Raw genomic sequence first — 20272 nt, forward strand, 5'->3', positions numbered from 1 at the left:
ATTATTAACTCAACCAGAGATTCCCCAGTGGAAGTGGGAAGGTATTTCCATGGACTTCATCACGAAACTGCCGAGAACGGCGGAAGGTCACGATACCATTTGGGTTATCGTGGATCGTGTCACTAAGTCCGCACACTTTTTATCGATAAGGGAAACTGATAAAATGGAGAAGTTGGCTCAGATTTACATTAAGGAAGTCGTCTCTAGGCATGGAGTGCCTATATCCATTATATCCGACCGTGACAGCATATTTACTTCCAGGTTTTGGCAATCGTTACAGAAAGCAATGGGGACCCGTCTAGATATGAGTACAGCATATCACCCCCAGACGGATGGCCAGAGCGAATGAACTATTCAGACTTTTGAGGACATGTTGAGAGCGTGGTCATTGATTTCAGAAACGGATGGGATAAGTATTTACCACTAGCTGAGTTCTCATACAATAACAGCTACCATGCCAGTATTAAAGCTGCACCTTTCGAGGCATTGTATGGAAGGAAGTGTAGATCTCCCGTTTGTTGGAGCGAGTTGGGAGATAGTCAGTTGACAGGTCCTGAGATTATTCAGGAGACAACTGAGAAAGTTCTATAGATTCAGGAACGACTGAGAACGGCTCGAAGTCATCAAAAGAGTTACGTCGATGTTAGATGGAAGGACATAGAGTTCCAAGCTGGTGACAAGGTTATGCTTAAAGTATCACCTTGGAAGGGTGTTGTACGATTTGGGAAACGAGGTAAACTGAGTCCTAGATATGTTGGACCGTTTGAGATAACTGAAAGAGTTGGACCAGTAGCTTACAGATTGGAACTGCCACAAACACTCAGCGGTATTCATGACTTTTTCCATGTATCCAATCTAAAGAAGTGCCTAGCCGATGATAATTTGATTATTCCTTTAGAGGAACTACGTATCGATGACAAACTTCATTTCATTGAGGAACCTGTTGAAATCTTGGGCCGTGAGGTCAAACAGTTGAAGCAAAGCAGAATTCCTATCGTTAAAGTTCGGTGGAACGCGAGAAGGGGACCAGAGTTCACGTGGGAGCGTGAACACCAGATGAGGCTGAAGTATCCGCAATTGTTTCCGAAGGAAACCACTTCAGCGGACGATCACTAAAATTTCGGGACGAAATTTTCAATAACAGGTGGGTAATGTAACAACCCTGATTTTTCCGTTACTTTCGTTAACCTTCCGTTAGTTATTTAACGGCAATTATTTAACTTTTATGCGTTTACATGTGTTAAATGCGTACTTGATCTTCGGAGGGTTTTTAATAATTGATATGGGTTGATATTAATTCAAATAAATATTTCGGATAATGAAATACGATAAAAACGATACGATTTTGATAAAAGCTTTTTGAGCAACGAAACGCTCGGGTTTATTTTAATAATTAATTTTACTAATTATTAACTTTTTAAAATATTTAATTTATTGGGTTTTTAATAAATTAGACAATTGGTTGCGTTTAACGATCGGGTTAGCGTTCCGGGCCTTCGGTACGACTAAAAGGCACTTAAAACGGACCACGATTACACGAGATTGCAAAACGAGAGCCCGGGAACCCCATGAGGGCCCCATTCGGACGAACCCCCCTCCCCTCCCCCTTATATTTTAATTTTTGTTAATTGTTGAGGGACTTATGTGCATTTATTTATATTAGGGCTTAATATATATACTTAGTAATACCCTAACTGCACAAATCATTCCCCATTTATTTTTTTTGGTCGATCCCTCCTTCTCCCTCCCTCTTGGCTGTCGCCCAACACACACACACATACATACACACTCAAACTCAATTTTTGATTAAACCTCAAGAACAAAAGTTGCAATTCGCGTTATCCTCTACGTATTGGTGTGCTTTGATTGTTGATCTAAGGTATATTTGCATGAACCCTAATTCTTAAAAATCTGATTTTTATAAAGTTTCATAGTTATGTTGTCAATTGCTCAAGTCTATACGCGTACGTGTTAATTGTAATCGTTATTTTGATTGTTTGATGCGCTAGGGTTTAAAAACAAATTTGTATTTGTTTGATCAGAAAAATTAAGTTTTTAAAATGTTAATTATTATGTTATAATCAGATTCCTTGCGAAAAACTATTGAGTTTAGGCTTTGGATTCGCTTGATTTTGTTTCCGTATGATTAAGTTATGTCGATTTGAATTATCGTTGTGTTTTTGTTGCTTGATCAAAAATCTGGTATTGATAGAAAACGAATTGGTATGTGAGACTTATACCACTGGAAATATAATTTAAAAACACTCAAGTTAGACTAGGATATCATGTCGTTTGCTTATGTATAGCCCGAGATATGCTAGAATTAGTGTAAATGTAGTTTTATACAGCACTTGCATGAAAATAACCTTGTATGATAAAATGTGTTAACTTCTGTGATTTAAGCTTTGCATATTTGAAAAGTAGATAAAAAGTACTTCATCTTTCATGTGGATATCATAGGCTAATTGTATCTAGATCTTCGGATAATTGCATGTGAATGTGACTAAGTATGTGTTAAGTATGTTACGTGTTCATAAATTTTGTGCATGACGATAAACTGAAATTGTGAAAATGATCATTCATGACCTAAAACATATTGTTTGACTTAGGTTTGACATGTTGATCAATATTTGACATGAACCTACTGATGTTGAATTTAGTTGACCACATTGACCAAGTTTGACTTTCGGTTTGACTTCGGTTGACTTTGTTTGACTTGCATGAGATAGTTGACTTTTACTTTAAAACGCGTCGAGTCGAGCAATAAGACAACGTACACTATGAAACCACACTTATATAAGATACATATATTGACAAACCTACATACGTATCCTTAGGTTACAATACTCGGGTCTAAATCGTACAAGTCATTTGTCTTTCATTCCGAGCTTATTCAAAGGTGAGTCTACAGTCCCGCTTTTTACATGTTTTCAGGGATGAGAATACACGCTGTTATATTTACATTTTCAATTACTTTTATATTGACATGAGTACTACACATGTAGTGACCCGAACTTTTCCATGTTTTTATATATTAAATGAAATTGATATTTACATGATTAAATGTTTCCAACATGCTAAGCAATCAAACTTGTTAAGACTTGATTAATTGAAATAGGTTTCATATAGACAATTGACCACCCAAGTTGACCGGTGATTCACGAACGTTAAAACTTGTAAAAACTATATGATGACATATATATGGATATATATATATATATATATATATATATATATATATATATATATATATATATATATATATATATATATATATATATATATATATATATATATATATATATAGTTAACATGATATTATGATAAGTAAACATATCATTAAGTATATTAACAATGAACTACATATGTAAAAACAAGACTACTAACTTAATGATTTTGAAACGAGACATATATGTAACGATTATCGTTGTAACGACATTTAATGTATATATATCATATTAAGACATCATGATATCATGATAATATAATAATTTAACATCTCATTTGATTTAATAAACAATGGGTTAACAACATTTAACAAGATCGTTAACCTAAAGGTTTCAAAAAACACTTACATGTAACGACTAACGATGACTTAACGACTCAGTTAAAATGTATATACCATGTAGTGTTTTAATATGTATTCATACACTTTTGAAAGACTTTAAGACACTTATCAAAATACTTCTACTTAACAAAAATGCTTACAATTACATCCTCGTTCAGTTTCATCAACAATTCTACTCGTATGCACCCGTATTCGTACTCGTACAATACACAGCTTTTAGATGTATGTACTATTGGTATATATACTCCAATGATCAGCTCTTAGCAGCCCATGTGAGTCACCTAACACATGTGGGAACCATCATTTGGCAACTAGCATGAAATATCTCATAAAATAACAAAAATATGAGTAATCATTCATGACTTATTTACATGTAAACAAAATTACACATCCTTTATATCTAATCCATATACCAATGACCAAAAACACCTACAAACACTTTCGATCTTCAATTTTCTTCATCTAATTAATCTCTCTCAAGTTCTATCTTCAAGTTCTAAGTGTTCTTCATAAATTCTACAAGTTCTAGTTTCATAAAATCAAGAATACTTCCAAGTTTGTTAGCTTACTTCCAATCTTGTAGAGTGATCATCCAACCTCAAGAAATCTTTATTATTTATAGTAAGATATCTTTCTAATACAAGGTAGTACTCATATTCAAACTTTAATTCAATTTCTATAACTATAACAATCTTATTTTGAGTGGAACTCTTACTTGAACTTGTTTTCGTGTCATGATTCTGCTTCAAGAACTTTCAAGTCATCCAAGGATCCTTTGAAGCTAGATCCATTTTTCTCATTTCCAGTAGTTTTATCCAGAAAACTTGAGGTAGTAATGATGTTCATAACATCATTCGATTCATACATATAAAGCTATCTTATTCGAAGGTTTAAACTTGTAATCACTAGAACATAGTTTAGTTAATTCTAAACTTGTTCGCAAACAAAAGTTAATCCTTCTAACTTGACTTTTAAAATCAACTAAACACATGTTCTATATCTATATGATATGATAACTTAATGATTTAAAACCTGGAAACACGAAGAACACTGTAAAACCGGACATACGTCGTCGTAGTAACACCGCGGGCTGTTTTGGGTTAGTTAATTAAAAACTATGATAAAATTTAATTTAAAAGTTGTTCTTCTGGGAAAATTATTTTTCTTATGAACATGAAACTATATCCAAAAATCATGGTTAAACTCAAAGTGGAAGTATGTTTTCTAAAATGGTCATCTAGACGTCGTTCTTTCGACTGAAATGACTATCTTTACAAAAACGACTTGTAACTTATATTTCCGACTATAAACCTATACTTTTTCTGTTTAGATTCATAAAATATAGTTCAATATGAAACCATAGCAATTTGATTCACTCAAAACGGATTTAAAATGAAGAAGTTATGGGTAAAACAAGATTGGATAATTTTTCTTGTTGTAGCAACGTGAAAATTGGTAACAAATCTATATTAATCATATCCTAGCTAACTTATATTGTATTATACATGTATTCTAATATATTATGTAATCTTGGGATACCATAGACACGTATGCAAATGTTTTGACATATCATATCGACCCATGTGTATATATTATTTGGAACAACCATAGACACTCTATATGCAGTAATGTGGGAGTTAGCTATACAGGGTTGAGGTTGATTCCAAATATATATATATATATATACTTTGAATTGTGATCTAGCCTGAGACATATATACACTGGGTCGTGGATTGATTCAAGATAATATATATCAATTTTTTTCTGTACATCTAACGTTGGACAACTAATTGTAGGTTAATAACGAGGACAGCTGACTTAATAAACTTAAAACATCAAAATGTATTAAAAGTGTTGTAAATATATTTTGAATATACTTTGATATATATGTACATATTTGTTATAGGTTCGTGAATCGACCAGTGGCCAAGTCTTACTTCCCGACGAAGTAAAAATCTGTGAAAGTGAGTTATAGTCCCATTTTTAAAATCTAATATTTTTGGGATGAGAATACATGCAGGTTTTATAAATGATTTACAAAATAGACATAAGTACGTGAAACTACATTATATGGTTGAATTATCGAAATCGAATATGCTCCCTTTTTATTAAGTCTGGTAATCTAAGAATTAGGGAACAGACACCCTAATTGACGCGAATCCTAAAGATAGATCTATTGGGCCTAACAAACCTCATCCAAAGTACCGGATGCTTTAGTACTTCGCAATTTATATCATATTCGAAGGGTGTCCCGGAATGATAGGGATATTCTTATATATGCATCTTGTTAATGTCGGTTACCAGGTGTTCACCATATGAATGATTTTTATCTCTATGTATGGGATGTATATTGAAATATGAAATCTTGTGGTCTATTGTTACGATTTGATATATATAGGTTAAACCTATAACTCACCAACATTTTTTGTTGACGTTTAAAGCATGTTTATTCTCAGGTGAATATTAAGAGCTTCCGCTGTTGCATACTAAAATAAGGACAAGATTTGGAGTCCATGTTTGTATGATATTATGTAAAAACTGCATTCAAGAAACATATGTCGATGTAATATATTTCGATTGTAAATCATTAGGTAATGGTCGTGTGTAAACAGTATATTTTAGATTATCATTATTTGATAATCTACGTAATGCTTTTGAAACCTTTATTGATAAAATAAAGGTTATGGTTGTTTTAAAAATGAATGCAGTCTTTGAAAAACGTGTCATATAGAGGTCAAAACCTCGTAACGAAATCAATTAATATGGAACGTTTATAATCAATATGAACGGGACATTTCAGTTGGTATCAGAACGTTGGTCTTAGAGAACCAGAAAATTTACATTAGTGTGTCTTATCGAGTTTGTTAGGATGCATTAGTGAGTCTGGACTTCGACCGTGTTTTCTTTAAAAATGATTGCTTAACATTTTTGTTGGAAACTATATATTTTTAACATGTGAATATTATGTGATATATTAATCTCTTAATGTGTTTGATATTATGTGATAGATGTCTACCTCTAGAACAAGTCCCATTGACTCACCTAATAATAATGAAGAGTCAAATGTAAATTGGAATGATTCGTGGACTGATTCACAAGTTCCCAAAGAGGAACCACAAGAAGAGTCAGAACCGGAAGAAGAATCGGAACCGGAAGAAGAATCGGAACCGGAAGAAGAAATAGAACCAGTGGGGGAAATAATAAAACGGTTAAGTAGAAGAAAATCCTCAACCAACCGACTAAAGTTAATTATGGTCAATGGTGTTTCCGCCAAGGAAGCAAAGTATTGGGAGGATTACCAATTCTTCGATGAATCGGATCCCGACAAGGATTCCGATGATGTTATAGAAATTACCCCAACACAATTTAATAAGGTAAAAGAGAACAATAAGGGAAAGAGCATAAAAATAGAGAAATTTGATTCCAAACACGATGAACTTTATATGTATCGTCAACACCCGTATTTCTTAAGTTGTGACAATAACCCGGGAACCTCTAAACCACCAGGTTTTTCTAAACCAATGTGGAAAACGACGGCTCGTATTAGGGGAACATCATATATCCCTAGAAACTTGGCAAAACGAACCAAAACCGAAGAAGAAGAAACGAGCGAGTCGGAATAAGATGGTTGTATTCGTGTGGTGTAATATATGTAATATAGTGTGCTTATGCTTTATGATATATGTAAAAATTGCTTGTATTAATAAGTATTTTTTTATGAATCTAACTCTTGTCTATTTTACAGTATAAAAACACAAAATGGATAGACAATCCAATATTTTAAGAGACTTACCCGGAGACATGATTGATGAAATCTTGTCTAGAGTCGGTCAGAATTCCTCGGCATAACTATTTAAGGCGAGATCAGTTTGTAAGACATTCGCAGAACGTTCCAATAATGCCTTGATTTATGAAAGGCTTTCATTTGAAAGATGGGGGATATCACATTGGGAAATCCGTAAGTTACGATGTGTTTACTTTGACGCATATATTACGGGGAACCCAAATGCTATTTTACGCAACGGGTTAAGAAATTATTTTGACTCAATATATCCGAATATAGGACTTCGTGATTTAGAAAAAGCGGCTAATATGCAACATAAAGAAGCATGTTATGCTTACAGGTTAGTAATGTTCGCTTCTCACCAAAGTGAGAATAAGAACATCGGGCTACAACTATTAAACAAAACGTTCCCACAAGTGACGGAGTCGGTAATTGGGGTAAGAAATGAGGTTTTTAGGTTATTACGAGACTGTTGGTCATTATGTAACCTTCATCCTTTTGATGACGTTACAACACATTGTCTTACTATCGGTCACAACGGTTATGTTCCACAAAACCAAGAATGGGAAGTGGTATTAGTAAAACCAGAATGCATGACTTGTTTCTGGACGTATGAATTACGTGTCTTTATTGCCTTTGCTGAACGCCTTATTTATTAACTAGAATTATCTTCGCAACTACTTTGTATCAAAGTTTTATGTGCTATATTTCATGCTATATGTAAAAAAAACCGGTATTGTAAGTTTGCCAGTTATTGTATAAAGGTTTGAATATGATATTTTTTTTTTGTGATTAGTTTTTCATATAGAATTGTAGTAGTTGAAATGGTATGTTAGCTACTAAGTATGAACTTAACGGGTAGGTACTACCCGAATTAAAGAGTATAAAACGCTAATATGAAGAAAGAGCTTTTATAAATAAGTTCATATTATGCTACGAAATACTATTGACTACTCTTGATATTCTATATGATTAACTCGTTTCATTTGACTATTTTGAAGGAAATGGCACCGACTACTCGACACACCTTGAATATGAGCGAAGAGGAATTTCGTGCCTTTCTTGCTTCAAACATAGCCGCAGTACAGGCTGCGCTACATACCAACAATAACTCCGAATCTAGCAATGCAGCTAACAACGCAAGAAATCGTGTAGGATGCACCTACAAAGAATTCACTGCCTGCAAACCTTTGGAATTTGATGGAACCGAAGGACTGATCGGATTGAAACGGTGGACCGAGAAAGTCGAATCGGTGTTTGCCATAAGTAAGTGTACTGAAGAGGACAAAGTGAAGTACTCTACGTATACCTTCACAGGTACTGCGTTAACATGGTGGAATACCTATCTAGAGCAAGTGGGACAAGATGATGCTTATGCACTACCGTGGTCAGCATTCAAGCACTTGATGAACGAGAAGTACCTTCCCAGAACTGAGGTCAATAAGCTCAAGACAGAACTTAGAGGGTTACGAACCCAAGGATTTGATATTACCACGTACGAAAGACGATTCACAGAATTGTGCCTATTGTGTCCGAGAGCGTTCGAAGATGAGGAAGAGAAGATCGACGCGTTTGTGAAAGGATTATCGGAAAGAATCCAAGAAGATATAAGTTCACACGAGCCCGCCTCCATACAACAGGCATGTAGAATGGCTCATAAACTAGTGAACCAGATTGAGGAAAGAATTAAAGAACAGGCAGCTGAAGAGGCCAATGTGAAGCAAGTCAAAAGAAAGTGGGAGGAAAACGGTGATAAGAATCACCAATACAACAATAACAGCAATTACAACAATAATCGCAACAACTATCCTAACAATCGCAACATCAATCGCAACTACAACAAACGGCCCAATAACAACAACAACAACAACAACAACAACAACTACAACAATAATCCCAACAACAATAACAACCGCAACAACAACAACAATCAGAAGCAGCTATGCCAAAGGTGTGAAAAGTGTCACTCTGGGTTCTGCACCAAATTTTGCAACAAGTGTAAAAGAAATGGTCATAGCGCGGCGAAGTGTGAGGTCTACGGACCAGGGGTTAACAGAACGAAAGGAACAAATGGTGTCAGAACGAGTAATGGCGTAGCAAGTTTTGTCGGAGCAAGTTATGCCAATGTAGTTTGTTATAAATGTGGAAAACCGGGCCACATTATTAGAAATTGCCCGAACCAGGAGAACACGAATGGACAAGGCCGTGGAAGAGTTTTCAATATTAATGCGGCAGAGGCACAGGAAGACACGGAGCTTGTTACGGGTACGTTTCTTATTGACAATAAATCTGCTTACGTTTTATTTGATTCGGGTGCGGATAGAAGCTATATGAGTAGAGATTTTTGTGCTAAATTAAGTTGTCCATTGACGCCGTTGGATAGTAAATTTTTACTCGAATTAGCAAACGGTAAATTAATTTCAGCAGATTATATATGCCGGAATCGAGAAATTAAACTGGGTAGCGAAATATTTAAGATTGATTTGATACCCGTAGAGTTAGGGAGTTTTGATGTAATAGTTGGCATGGACTGGCTGAAGAAGGTGAAAGCAGAGATCATATGTTATAAAAATGCAATTCGCATTGTACGAGAAGAAGGAGAACCCTTAATGGTGTACGGAGAAAAGGGCAACACGAAGCTACATCTTATTAGTAATTTGAAGGCACAAAAACTAATAAGAAAAGGTTGCTATGCTGTTCTAGCATACGTCGAGAAAGTACAAACTGAAGAAAAGAGCATCAATGATGTTCCCGTCGCAAAAGAATTTCCCGATGTATTTCCGAAAGAATTACCGGGACTACCTCCACATCGATCTGTTGAATTTCAAATAGATCTTGTACCAGGAGCTGCACCAATAGCTCGTGCTCCTTATAGACTCGCACCCAGCGAGATGAAAGAACTACAAAGCCAACTGCGTGAACTACTAGAACGTAGTTTCATTCGACCAAGCACATCACCATGGGGAGCTCCTGTTTTGTTTGTCAAGAAGAAGGATGGTACATTTAGATTGTGTATTGACTACAGAGAGTTGAACAAACTTACCATCAAAAACCGTTATCCACTGTCGAGAATTGACGACTTATTTGATCAACTACAAGGCTTTTCGGTTTATTCGAAGATTGATTTACGTTCTGGATATCATCAAATGTGAGTAAAGGAGGATGATATTCCAAAAACTGCTTTTAGGACACGTTATGGTCATTACGAGTTTATGGTTATGCCGTTTGGATTGACTAACGCACCAGCTGTGTTCATGGACCTTATGAACCGAGTGTGTGGGCCATATCTTGACAAGTTTGTCATTGTTTTCATCGATGACATACTTATTTACTCAAAGAATGATTAAGAGCACGAAGAATATTTGAGAAAAGTGCTAGAAGTATTGAGGAAAGAAAAACTGTACGCTAAGTTTTCAAAGTGTGCATTTTGGTTGGAAGAAGTTCAATTCCTCGGTCACATAGTGAACAAAGAAGGTATCCAGGTGGACCCGTCAAAGATCGAAACCGTTGAAAAGTGGAAAACCCTAAAAACTCCAAAGCATATACGTCAATTTTTAGGATTGGCTGGTTACTACAGAAGATTCATCCAAGATTTCTCCAAAATAGCAAAACCCTTGACTGCATTAACGCATAAAGGGAAGAAATTTGAATGGAAGGATGAACAAGAGAAGGCGTTTCAATTATTGAAGAAAAATCTAACTACGGCACCTATATTGTCATTGCCTGAAGGGAATGATAATTTTGTGATTTATTGTGACGCATCAAAGCAAGGTCTCGGTTGTGTATTAATGCAACGGACGAAGGTGATTGCTTATGCGTCTAGACAATTGAAGATTCACGAGCAAAATTATACGACGCATGATTTGGAATTAGGCGCAGTTATTTTTGCATTAAAGACTTGGAGGCACTACTTATATGGGATCAAAAGTATTATATATACCGACCACAAAAGTCTTCAACACATATTTAATCAGAAATAACTGAATATGAGGCAGCGTAGGTGGATTGAATTGTTGAATAATTACTACTTTAAGATTCGTTACCACCCTGGGAAGGCAAATGTGGTAGCCGACGCCTTGAGCAGAAAGGACAAAGAACCCATTCGAGTAAAATCTATGAATATAATGATTCACACTAACCTTACTACTCAAATAAAGGAGGCACAACAAGGAGTTTTAAAAGAGGGAAATTTAAAGGATGAAATACCCAAAGGATCGGAGAAGCATCTTAATATTTGGGAAGACAGAACCCGGTATAGGGCTGAAAGAATTTGGGTACCAAAATTTGGAGATATGAGAGAAATGGTACTTAGAGAAGCTCATAAAACCAGATACTCAATACATCCTGGAACGGGGAACATGTACAAGGATCTTAAGAAACATTTTTGGTGGCCAGGTATGAAAGCCGATATTGCTATATATGTAGGAGAATGTTTGACGTGTTCTAAGGTCAAAGCTGAACATCAGAAACCATCAGGTCGACTACAACAACCTGAAATCCCGGAATGGAAATGGGAAAACATTACCATGGATTTCATTACTAAATTGCCAAGGACTGCAAGTGGTTATGATACTATTTGGGTAATAGTTGATCGTCTCACCAAGTCAGCACACTTTCTGCCAATAAGAGAAGATGACAAGATGGAGAAGTTAGTACGACTGTATTTGAAGGAAGTCGTCTCCAGACATGGAATACCAATCTCTATTATCTCTGATAGGGATGGCAGATTTATTTTAAGATTCTGGCAGACATTACAGCAAGCATTAGGAACTCGTCTAGACATGAGTACTGCCTATCATCCACAAACTGATGGGCAGAGCAAAAGGACGATACAAACGCTTGAAGACATGCTACGAGCATGTGTTATTGATTTCGAAAACAGTTGGGATCGATGTAACGACCCGGATTTTTCCGATCATTTTATATCTATGAGATTAATATTTACATAAATTAAACCTTACCAACATGATAAGTAATCTAAATTGTTGAGACTTATGTTTTTGAAAAGTGTTTTACACAACGTTTGACAGTCCAATTTGACCGATGATATCACGAACTATATAACATATGATAATTATATGTTTGTGTATATATATGTATTTATATATATTTAACATGATCTAAGGATAGTTTAACATCTCATTGTATACTAATAACAATGAGTTATAAGTATATTTTGAAACTACTAACTTAAGTTTTCAAAACGATAACTATACGTAACGTTCTTTGACATAAATACATATAACTTATAATGCTTATACATGTATCATATAGATATGTATTTAATCACTTTTAAAGGGCTTTTATACATAAAACAATATAAGTATATTTACAAAAGATAGTTATATTTTAATTCTCGTTCCATTTTCTCAAGATTTCTATACGTATATCTAGGGTATATGTACCCGTATCATACCCAGCTTCTATACGTATTTACTATTGGTATATACACATCAAATCAACATCCTAGTCAACATTATTACTACCCTAGATATGAGGTAACTAGGATTTGTCAAGTAGCATGAATTATTAGTAAGAAAATAAAATTAGGAATCCTTTTCTTTCTTTATAAACTAAAAACGTTTTTATGAATGAACACCATTTCTTCACTCCATTTTCTCATACCTACACCCTCATTTATCTCTCAAAATACTCTTAACTTCATACTTGATCATCTCCAAGCATTTTACCCATCATTTAGCTTCAATTACAAGCCTTAAACACCATAAGAAAACTCTTTCAAGAACATATCAAAATAACCACCCATTTGAAGAAGTTTACTTCCAACCTTTTGATCTAACTCCACCACTCTTTGATTCCAAGATTATTTCTTATCTTTTGTAGTAAATTTGTCCAAGTAACTTGAGGTAGTAACCTTGTTCATAATCTCATTCAATTCATATTCATATAGCTATCTTATTTTGTGGTATAAAATTTTAACAACAAGAACATAGTTTGAATGATTTCAAACTTGTTCGCAACCTAAATAGATCCTTCTAACTTAACTTTTAAAACACTTCAAGACCTGTAATATATCATAATGATATGCTAACTTAACAAGATATAACTTAGTTTTACAAAGAACACCTTAAAAACTGAATCTACGTCGTCGGAGTGCAACCAGGGGCTGCTTTAGGTTGGATTAAAAACCATCTTGAACTTTGAATTGGATGTTCATGTTCTGGAAAAATGATATTTCTTATGAATATGTTAACACATAAAAATTTCATGGTTTAACTCAAAGTGTAAGTATTTTTTTTTAGAAAAATGATCATTAAATGTTGTTTTTATGATGGAAAATGATCACTTTCATAAGTTTCACCAAAGTTTGACCTATAACCTGTGATTTCGAATACAAACTAAGGTATTTTCAGTTCATATTCTTAAAATTTGACTCGATCCAAGGAAGTGGCAAGTTGAACCAACAAAAACGGAGTTGTAATGAAGAAACTACGACTAAAACAAGATTGGGTATCTGAAGCTAGTTTAGCTACGAAAATATTTGGAGAAAGAGTTAATTAATCATATATTTTCTAATTAATATGATATTTTATATATAATTACTTATGATTTGATTTTATATATTTCAGGACCACCCGTAAACAACACGAGAAGATTAATCATAGGACTTCATGATTGTACGCAACACGTCATTTAACAACACGGTACTTTATGTACGCAACACGTCATTTGACAACATGGTACCATGGGTCAAGATTAATTTTGATCAATACGAATACGATGGGGTCTTTATTTATTTTATTGAGCAACTAATTGTGGACCATTAACATCGGACTGCTAACTACGGACTAAGAAAATATTAAAAGTATTATAAGTATATATATATATATATATATATATATATATATGTATATATATATATATATATATATATATATATATATATATATATATATATATATATATATATATATATATATGTATATATATATATGTATATATATATATATATATATATATATATATATATATATATATATATATATATATATATATATATATATGTAACGATTACTTGAAAAGAAAATATGTTGATATATTATATATATGGTTAGGTTCGTGATATCTATCGGACACCAAGTCGAGTTAAATACCTTCAAGGCAAAAGTGAGTATATAGTCCCACTTTTAAACTCTAAATATTTCGGGATGAGAATACATGCATTTTATGATTTACGTTATGGACACAAGTGATTAAAAATATATATTCTACGTTGAGTTGTACCACTGGCATACTTCCCTGTAACTTGGTAACTACTATTTACATGAGGTATTGTAAACGCGAATCCTGTTGATAGATCTATCGGGCCTGACAACCCCAAACAGACTGGACGACCAGTATTCAACGGTTGCACAGTACTTCATTTCGATGACTACACTTGGTACGTTGTAGTAAGATTTCATAATAAAGGGAATATGCGACGTTGATTAAATGTTAAGTGTGGTTATCAAGTGCTCAACAACTTAGAATATTTTTATTAAAACGTTTATATATGAAATCTTGTGGTCTATATTTATAACGCTGTCGGCATTAAACCTGTATCTCACCAACTTTATGTTGACGTTTTAAGCATGATTATTCTCAGGTGATAACTAAAAGCTTCCGCTGCAACATGTTGAATTTAAGCAAGATCTTGAGTATGCATATTTGTGTCAAAAATAAAACTGCATATCGGAGGATTTGTAATGTAAAATATGTTGGAAGTCGTATTATTATTATCACATGTAAAGTTTATAAGTCTAAGATTATCGCTAGACGATAATCATTATTAAGTTGTTTAAACCTTGTATTTGTAATAAAAGCTATGGTTTGTATTGTAAAAACGAATGCAGTTTTTGAAAAATGTCGCATATAGAGGTCAATACCTCGCGATGAAATCATATGTTATTGTATTCATCCTTATGGTTAAGGTCGGGTTATGACATGTGATATCAGAGCGTTGGTCTTAGAGAACCAGAAAATTTGCATTAGTGTGTCTTATCGAGTTTGTTAGGATGCATTAGTGAGTCTGGACTTTGACCGTGTTTGATTTCAAAAACTATTGCTTATCCTTGTTGGTTAAAAATTAATATGTAAATATTATGTGGTACTAATTTGCTAGTTGTTATGTGATAGATGTCTGGCTTAGAACTTGTTATCACATTCAGCGACTCCGAACCAGAATCTTCAGATGGTGTTCCAGTCATTAACCTATCCGATGATGAAAACGACACCTTTGGGGAAGACTCACAATTTTCGGATGAATCAATTGAAGAGGAACCGGAAAGTGATCCTGAGGAGGAAGAAATACAGGAAATTACGAAAGACAAGTTTGAAAGAGGAAAGAAACGAAAGGCTACTGAATTGGAAAATCCAAATCCCAAGTTTTGTGAGGATGTTGTGGCACCAACTCCACCAGACACTTCCACCCATATTCCCGCTATTCCTATTAGTTCTATCCCGGCATCCAGTTCTTCAGCCCCTCAGCCAAAACGCAGGGAGACAGTCAAGATAACCTTTAAGCGATTTCTTTGAACACAAACATTTTGGGTTAAATGATGCGCTGTTGTTTTAAACCATGGGATCATATAACGTTTTGTATAATATTACTAGTGTGGTTTGCTTAATGTTTGATGTAAGATAAGCATATGTAAAATAGTGAAGTGTGAAATGCAATAATTTTCCATGGTTGAGTATTATTTGGATGGTAGTAATTAATTTCTGTACTAAGCTATTAAGTATGAACTTTAACGGGTAGGTACTACCCTAGATATAATTATAAAACGCTAATAAGAAGAAAAGGCTTTTTATAATAATAACTGGTTCATATTATTAATAAGCTACGATGTACTGTAAATACATACTACATCTATAATATTCCATGTGAATAATTATTTTTCTCATTCTTATTGAAGATTATGGCGCGATTGAACCGAATGACGGAACAAGAAATCGAGGAACTCATCAATCAGCAAGTGGACGACAGAATGTTATGGGTCGAGGCTGCGAGAGGTGCTGTAGTTAACCCAAATCCTCATGTGGGATGTACTTACAAAACTTTTCAAGGTTGCAAGCCCTCATCATTTAGTGGAACAGAAGGACCGATCGGTTTAACCCGGTGGATCGAAAAGATTGAGTCTGTGTTTAAAATCAGTGGTTGTATTGAGAAGGACATGACCAAGTATGCATCGTGCACCTTACAAGATAGTGCACTCACGTGGTGGAAAAACTATGTGAAGGCCGTAGGAGGAGATGTAGCTTATGATACTCCCTGGGAAGAATTCAAAACAATGCTAATCAACGAGTATTGTCCAAGGAACGAGGTTAGGAAGTTGGAAGCTGAATTATGAAGCCTGAAAGTTGTTGGTACTGAACTCACCAACTACAATCAGCGATTCATGGAATTAGCTTTGCTATGTCCTGAATTGGTACCAACCGAAGAACGGAAGATAGAACTGTACAAAGATGGTTTGCCTAAAAATGTCAAAGCAAATGTTACAGCATCGAAACCCAAGACTATTCACGAAGCCATCACCATGGCAAAAGAGTTGATGGACCAGATTATTCTGGATAAGAACACCGATGTCAAGACATCAGAAAACAAAAGAAAGTGGGAAGGTAATCAACAATCCAACAAGAAACAAGAAACCACGCAAGGTGCGGGTAGTAGTTCAAGCTCTGGTTACAAAGGACGAAATCCTTTATGTAACAGATGCCACAAACATCACTCTGGTTATTGTAATGTGGTGTGCGAAAATTGTAATCGAAGGGGTCATCTTGCTGAAGATTGTAGGATTCCTGTTACAAATACCAATGGCACCAAGACTCCTGCCACCAATGCAAATAGAACTGCCTTGGCCACTGTTACTTGTTATGGGTGTGGGAAACAGGGTCATTATAAGAGCCAGTGCCCGAATCCAGAGAAGAATAACGGATCTGCATGTGGAAGAGCATTTATTATTAATGCTAGAGAGGCGTATGAAGACCCGGAGCTGGTTACGGGTACGTTTATCATTAATAACTTATCAGCATCTATTATATTTGATACTAGTGCCGATAGAAGTTACGTGTGTAGAGACTTTTACGCTAAATTGAATTGTTCATCATTACCTCTAGATGCTAAGTACATGATTGAGTTAGCTAATGGTAAACTAATTAAAGCTGATAAAATTTACCGTGATTGTAAAATAAATTTAGCCGGAGAAACATTTAAGATTGATTTGATACCCATAGAATTAGGAAGTTTTGACGTAATTATCGGCATGGACTGGATGTCCAAAGTAGGAGTCGAAGTGGTGTGTGCTGAAAAGGCAATTCGTATTCCTCGAAAGGATAAATCAATGATAATGATTTACGGAGATAAAGGTAACCTAAACCTAAATCTCATTAGCTGTTTGAAAGCTCGAAAGTGTTTAGAAAAGGGATGTTATGCCATCCTAGCACATGTAAAGAAAGTTGAAGAAAAGGAGAAGAATATTAACGATGTAAATGTAGTAAGAGACTTTCCCGATGTATTTCCGGAAGAAGTACCGGGACTACCTCCTTTCAGGTCTGTAGAATTTCAAATAGATCTTGTACCAGGTGCTGTACCGGTTGCCCGTGCTCCATATAGACTTGCACCATCTGAATTAAAAGAACTTCAGAGCCAGTTAAAAGAATTACTGGACCATGGATTCATACCACCAAGTACTTCACCGTGGGGAGCTTCAATTTTATTTGTTAAAAAGAAAGATGGATCTTTTAGGATGTGTATAGATTATCGAGAATTAAATAAGTTAACTATCAAGAATCGGTATCCACTACCGAGAATTGACGACTTATTTGATCAGCTGCAAGGATCATGTGTGTACTCGAAAATCGACCTAAGATCGGGCTATCATCAACTACGTGTCAAAGAAGAAGAAATTCCAAAAACTGCTTTCAGGACACGTTATGGTCATTACGAATTTTTGGTCATGCCGTTTGGGTTGACTAATGCGCCAGCTGTATTCATGGACCTCATGAATCGAGTTTGTAGTCCGTATTTAGATAAGTTTGTTATCGTTTTCATTGACGATATTCTTATCTATTTCAAGAGTGAGCAAGAGCATGAACAGCATTAAAGGTTGGTATTAGAATTGTTAAGAAAAGAATAGTTATACGCCAAATTTTCTAAGTGTGCATTTTGGTTGAAAGAAGTGCAATTTCTTGGCCACGTTGTTAGTAGCAAAGGAATTCTGGTTGATCCAGCTAAAATTGAGGCCATTGAAAAATGGGAGACTCCTAAGACACCAATGCAGATACGCCAATTTTTGGGTTTAGCTGGTTATTATAGAAGGTTTATTCAAGATTTTTCCCAAATAGCTAAACCATTAACAGCGTTAACGCAAAAAGAGAAGAAGTACGAATGGACTTCTGAGCAGGAGAGTGCATTTCAATTACTGAAGAAGAAGTTGACTACAGCACCTATTTTATCGTTACCTGAAGGGAACGATGATTTTGAGATATATTGTGACGCTTCGCGACAAGGTTTTGGTTGCATCCTTATGCAATGAAAGAAAGTTATTGCATACGCATCCCGACAATTGACGATTCATGAGCGGAATTATACGACGCATGATTTAGAATTAGAAGCAGTAGTGTTTGCATTGAAGATATGGAGACACTATTTATATGGGGTTAAATGCACTGTGTTTACTGATCATAAAAGCCTTCAACATATTTTTTATCAGAAACAGCTGAACATGAGGCAACGTAGGTGGGTCGAGCTGATAAATGACTATGATTGTGAAATTCGCTATCATCCTGGGAAACCGAACGTGGTGGCTGACGCTCTAAGCAGGTGGAACAGGAACCAATTCGAGTACGAGCAATGAACATAAAAATTCGTATGAATCTCAACCCATAAATCAAAGAGGCTCAATGAGAAGCTCTTACTAAAGAAAACATAGGAAATGAAATAATGAAGAAGTATGGGAAACAATTCGTTATACGGAAAGACGAAATTTGATATTTTGCAAACCGCATTTGGGTACCAAAGTTGGGTGGATTAAGGAAGTTGATATTGAACGAGGCACATAAGACAAGATACTCGATACATCCTGGAGTTGGAAAGATGTATCAAGATATTAAGACGCATTATTGGTGGCCTAATTTAAAGACAGACATTGCAACATATGTTGGGGAATGTTTAACTTGTTCCAAAGTTAAAGCAGAACATCAGAAGCCGCCAGGGTTACTTCAACAACCAGAAATCCCAGAATGGAAATGGGATGGTATTACCATGGATTTCATCACAAAGTTACCTAAGACTGCCTGGGGTTATGACACCATTTGGGTAATAGTTGATCGTCTCACCAAATCTGCACATTTCTTGCCTATAAAGGAAACAGATAGAATGCAGAAACTATTACGATTATACATAAAGGAAATTGTTTCAAGGCATGGAATACCTATTTCCATTATATCCGATCGTGATAGTAGATTTACATCAAAGTTTTGGCAATCACTACAGGAGGCCCTGGGAACTCGTTTGGATATGAGCACCGTATATCATCCACAAACTGACGGGCAGAGTGAAAGAACAATTCAGACTCTTAAAGACATGCTCAGGGCATGTGTGATCGATTTTGGAAACGGATGGGATAAATATCTACCATTAGCAGAATTCTCGTATAATAACAGTTATCATGTGAGCATTAAAGCTGCACCATTCGAAGCATTATATGGAAGGAAGTGTAGTTCCCCTTTCTGTTGGAATGAAGTAGGAGATCGACAATTAACTGGTCCCGAGATCATACACGAAACGACTGAGAAGATAGTACAAATCAAGGAGAGATTGAGGACGGCCCGTAGTCACTAAAAGAGCTACGCCGATGTCCGATGGAAACCATTAGAGTTTCAGATCGGTGACATGGTTATGCTAAAGGTGTCACCTTGTA

This window comes from Rutidosis leptorrhynchoides, chromosome 5, assembly GCF_046630445.1.
Source record: "Rutidosis leptorrhynchoides isolate AG116_Rl617_1_P2 chromosome 5, CSIRO_AGI_Rlap_v1, whole genome shotgun sequence".
Taxonomy (NCBI): domain Eukaryota; kingdom Viridiplantae; phylum Streptophyta; class Magnoliopsida; order Asterales; family Asteraceae; genus Rutidosis; species Rutidosis leptorrhynchoides.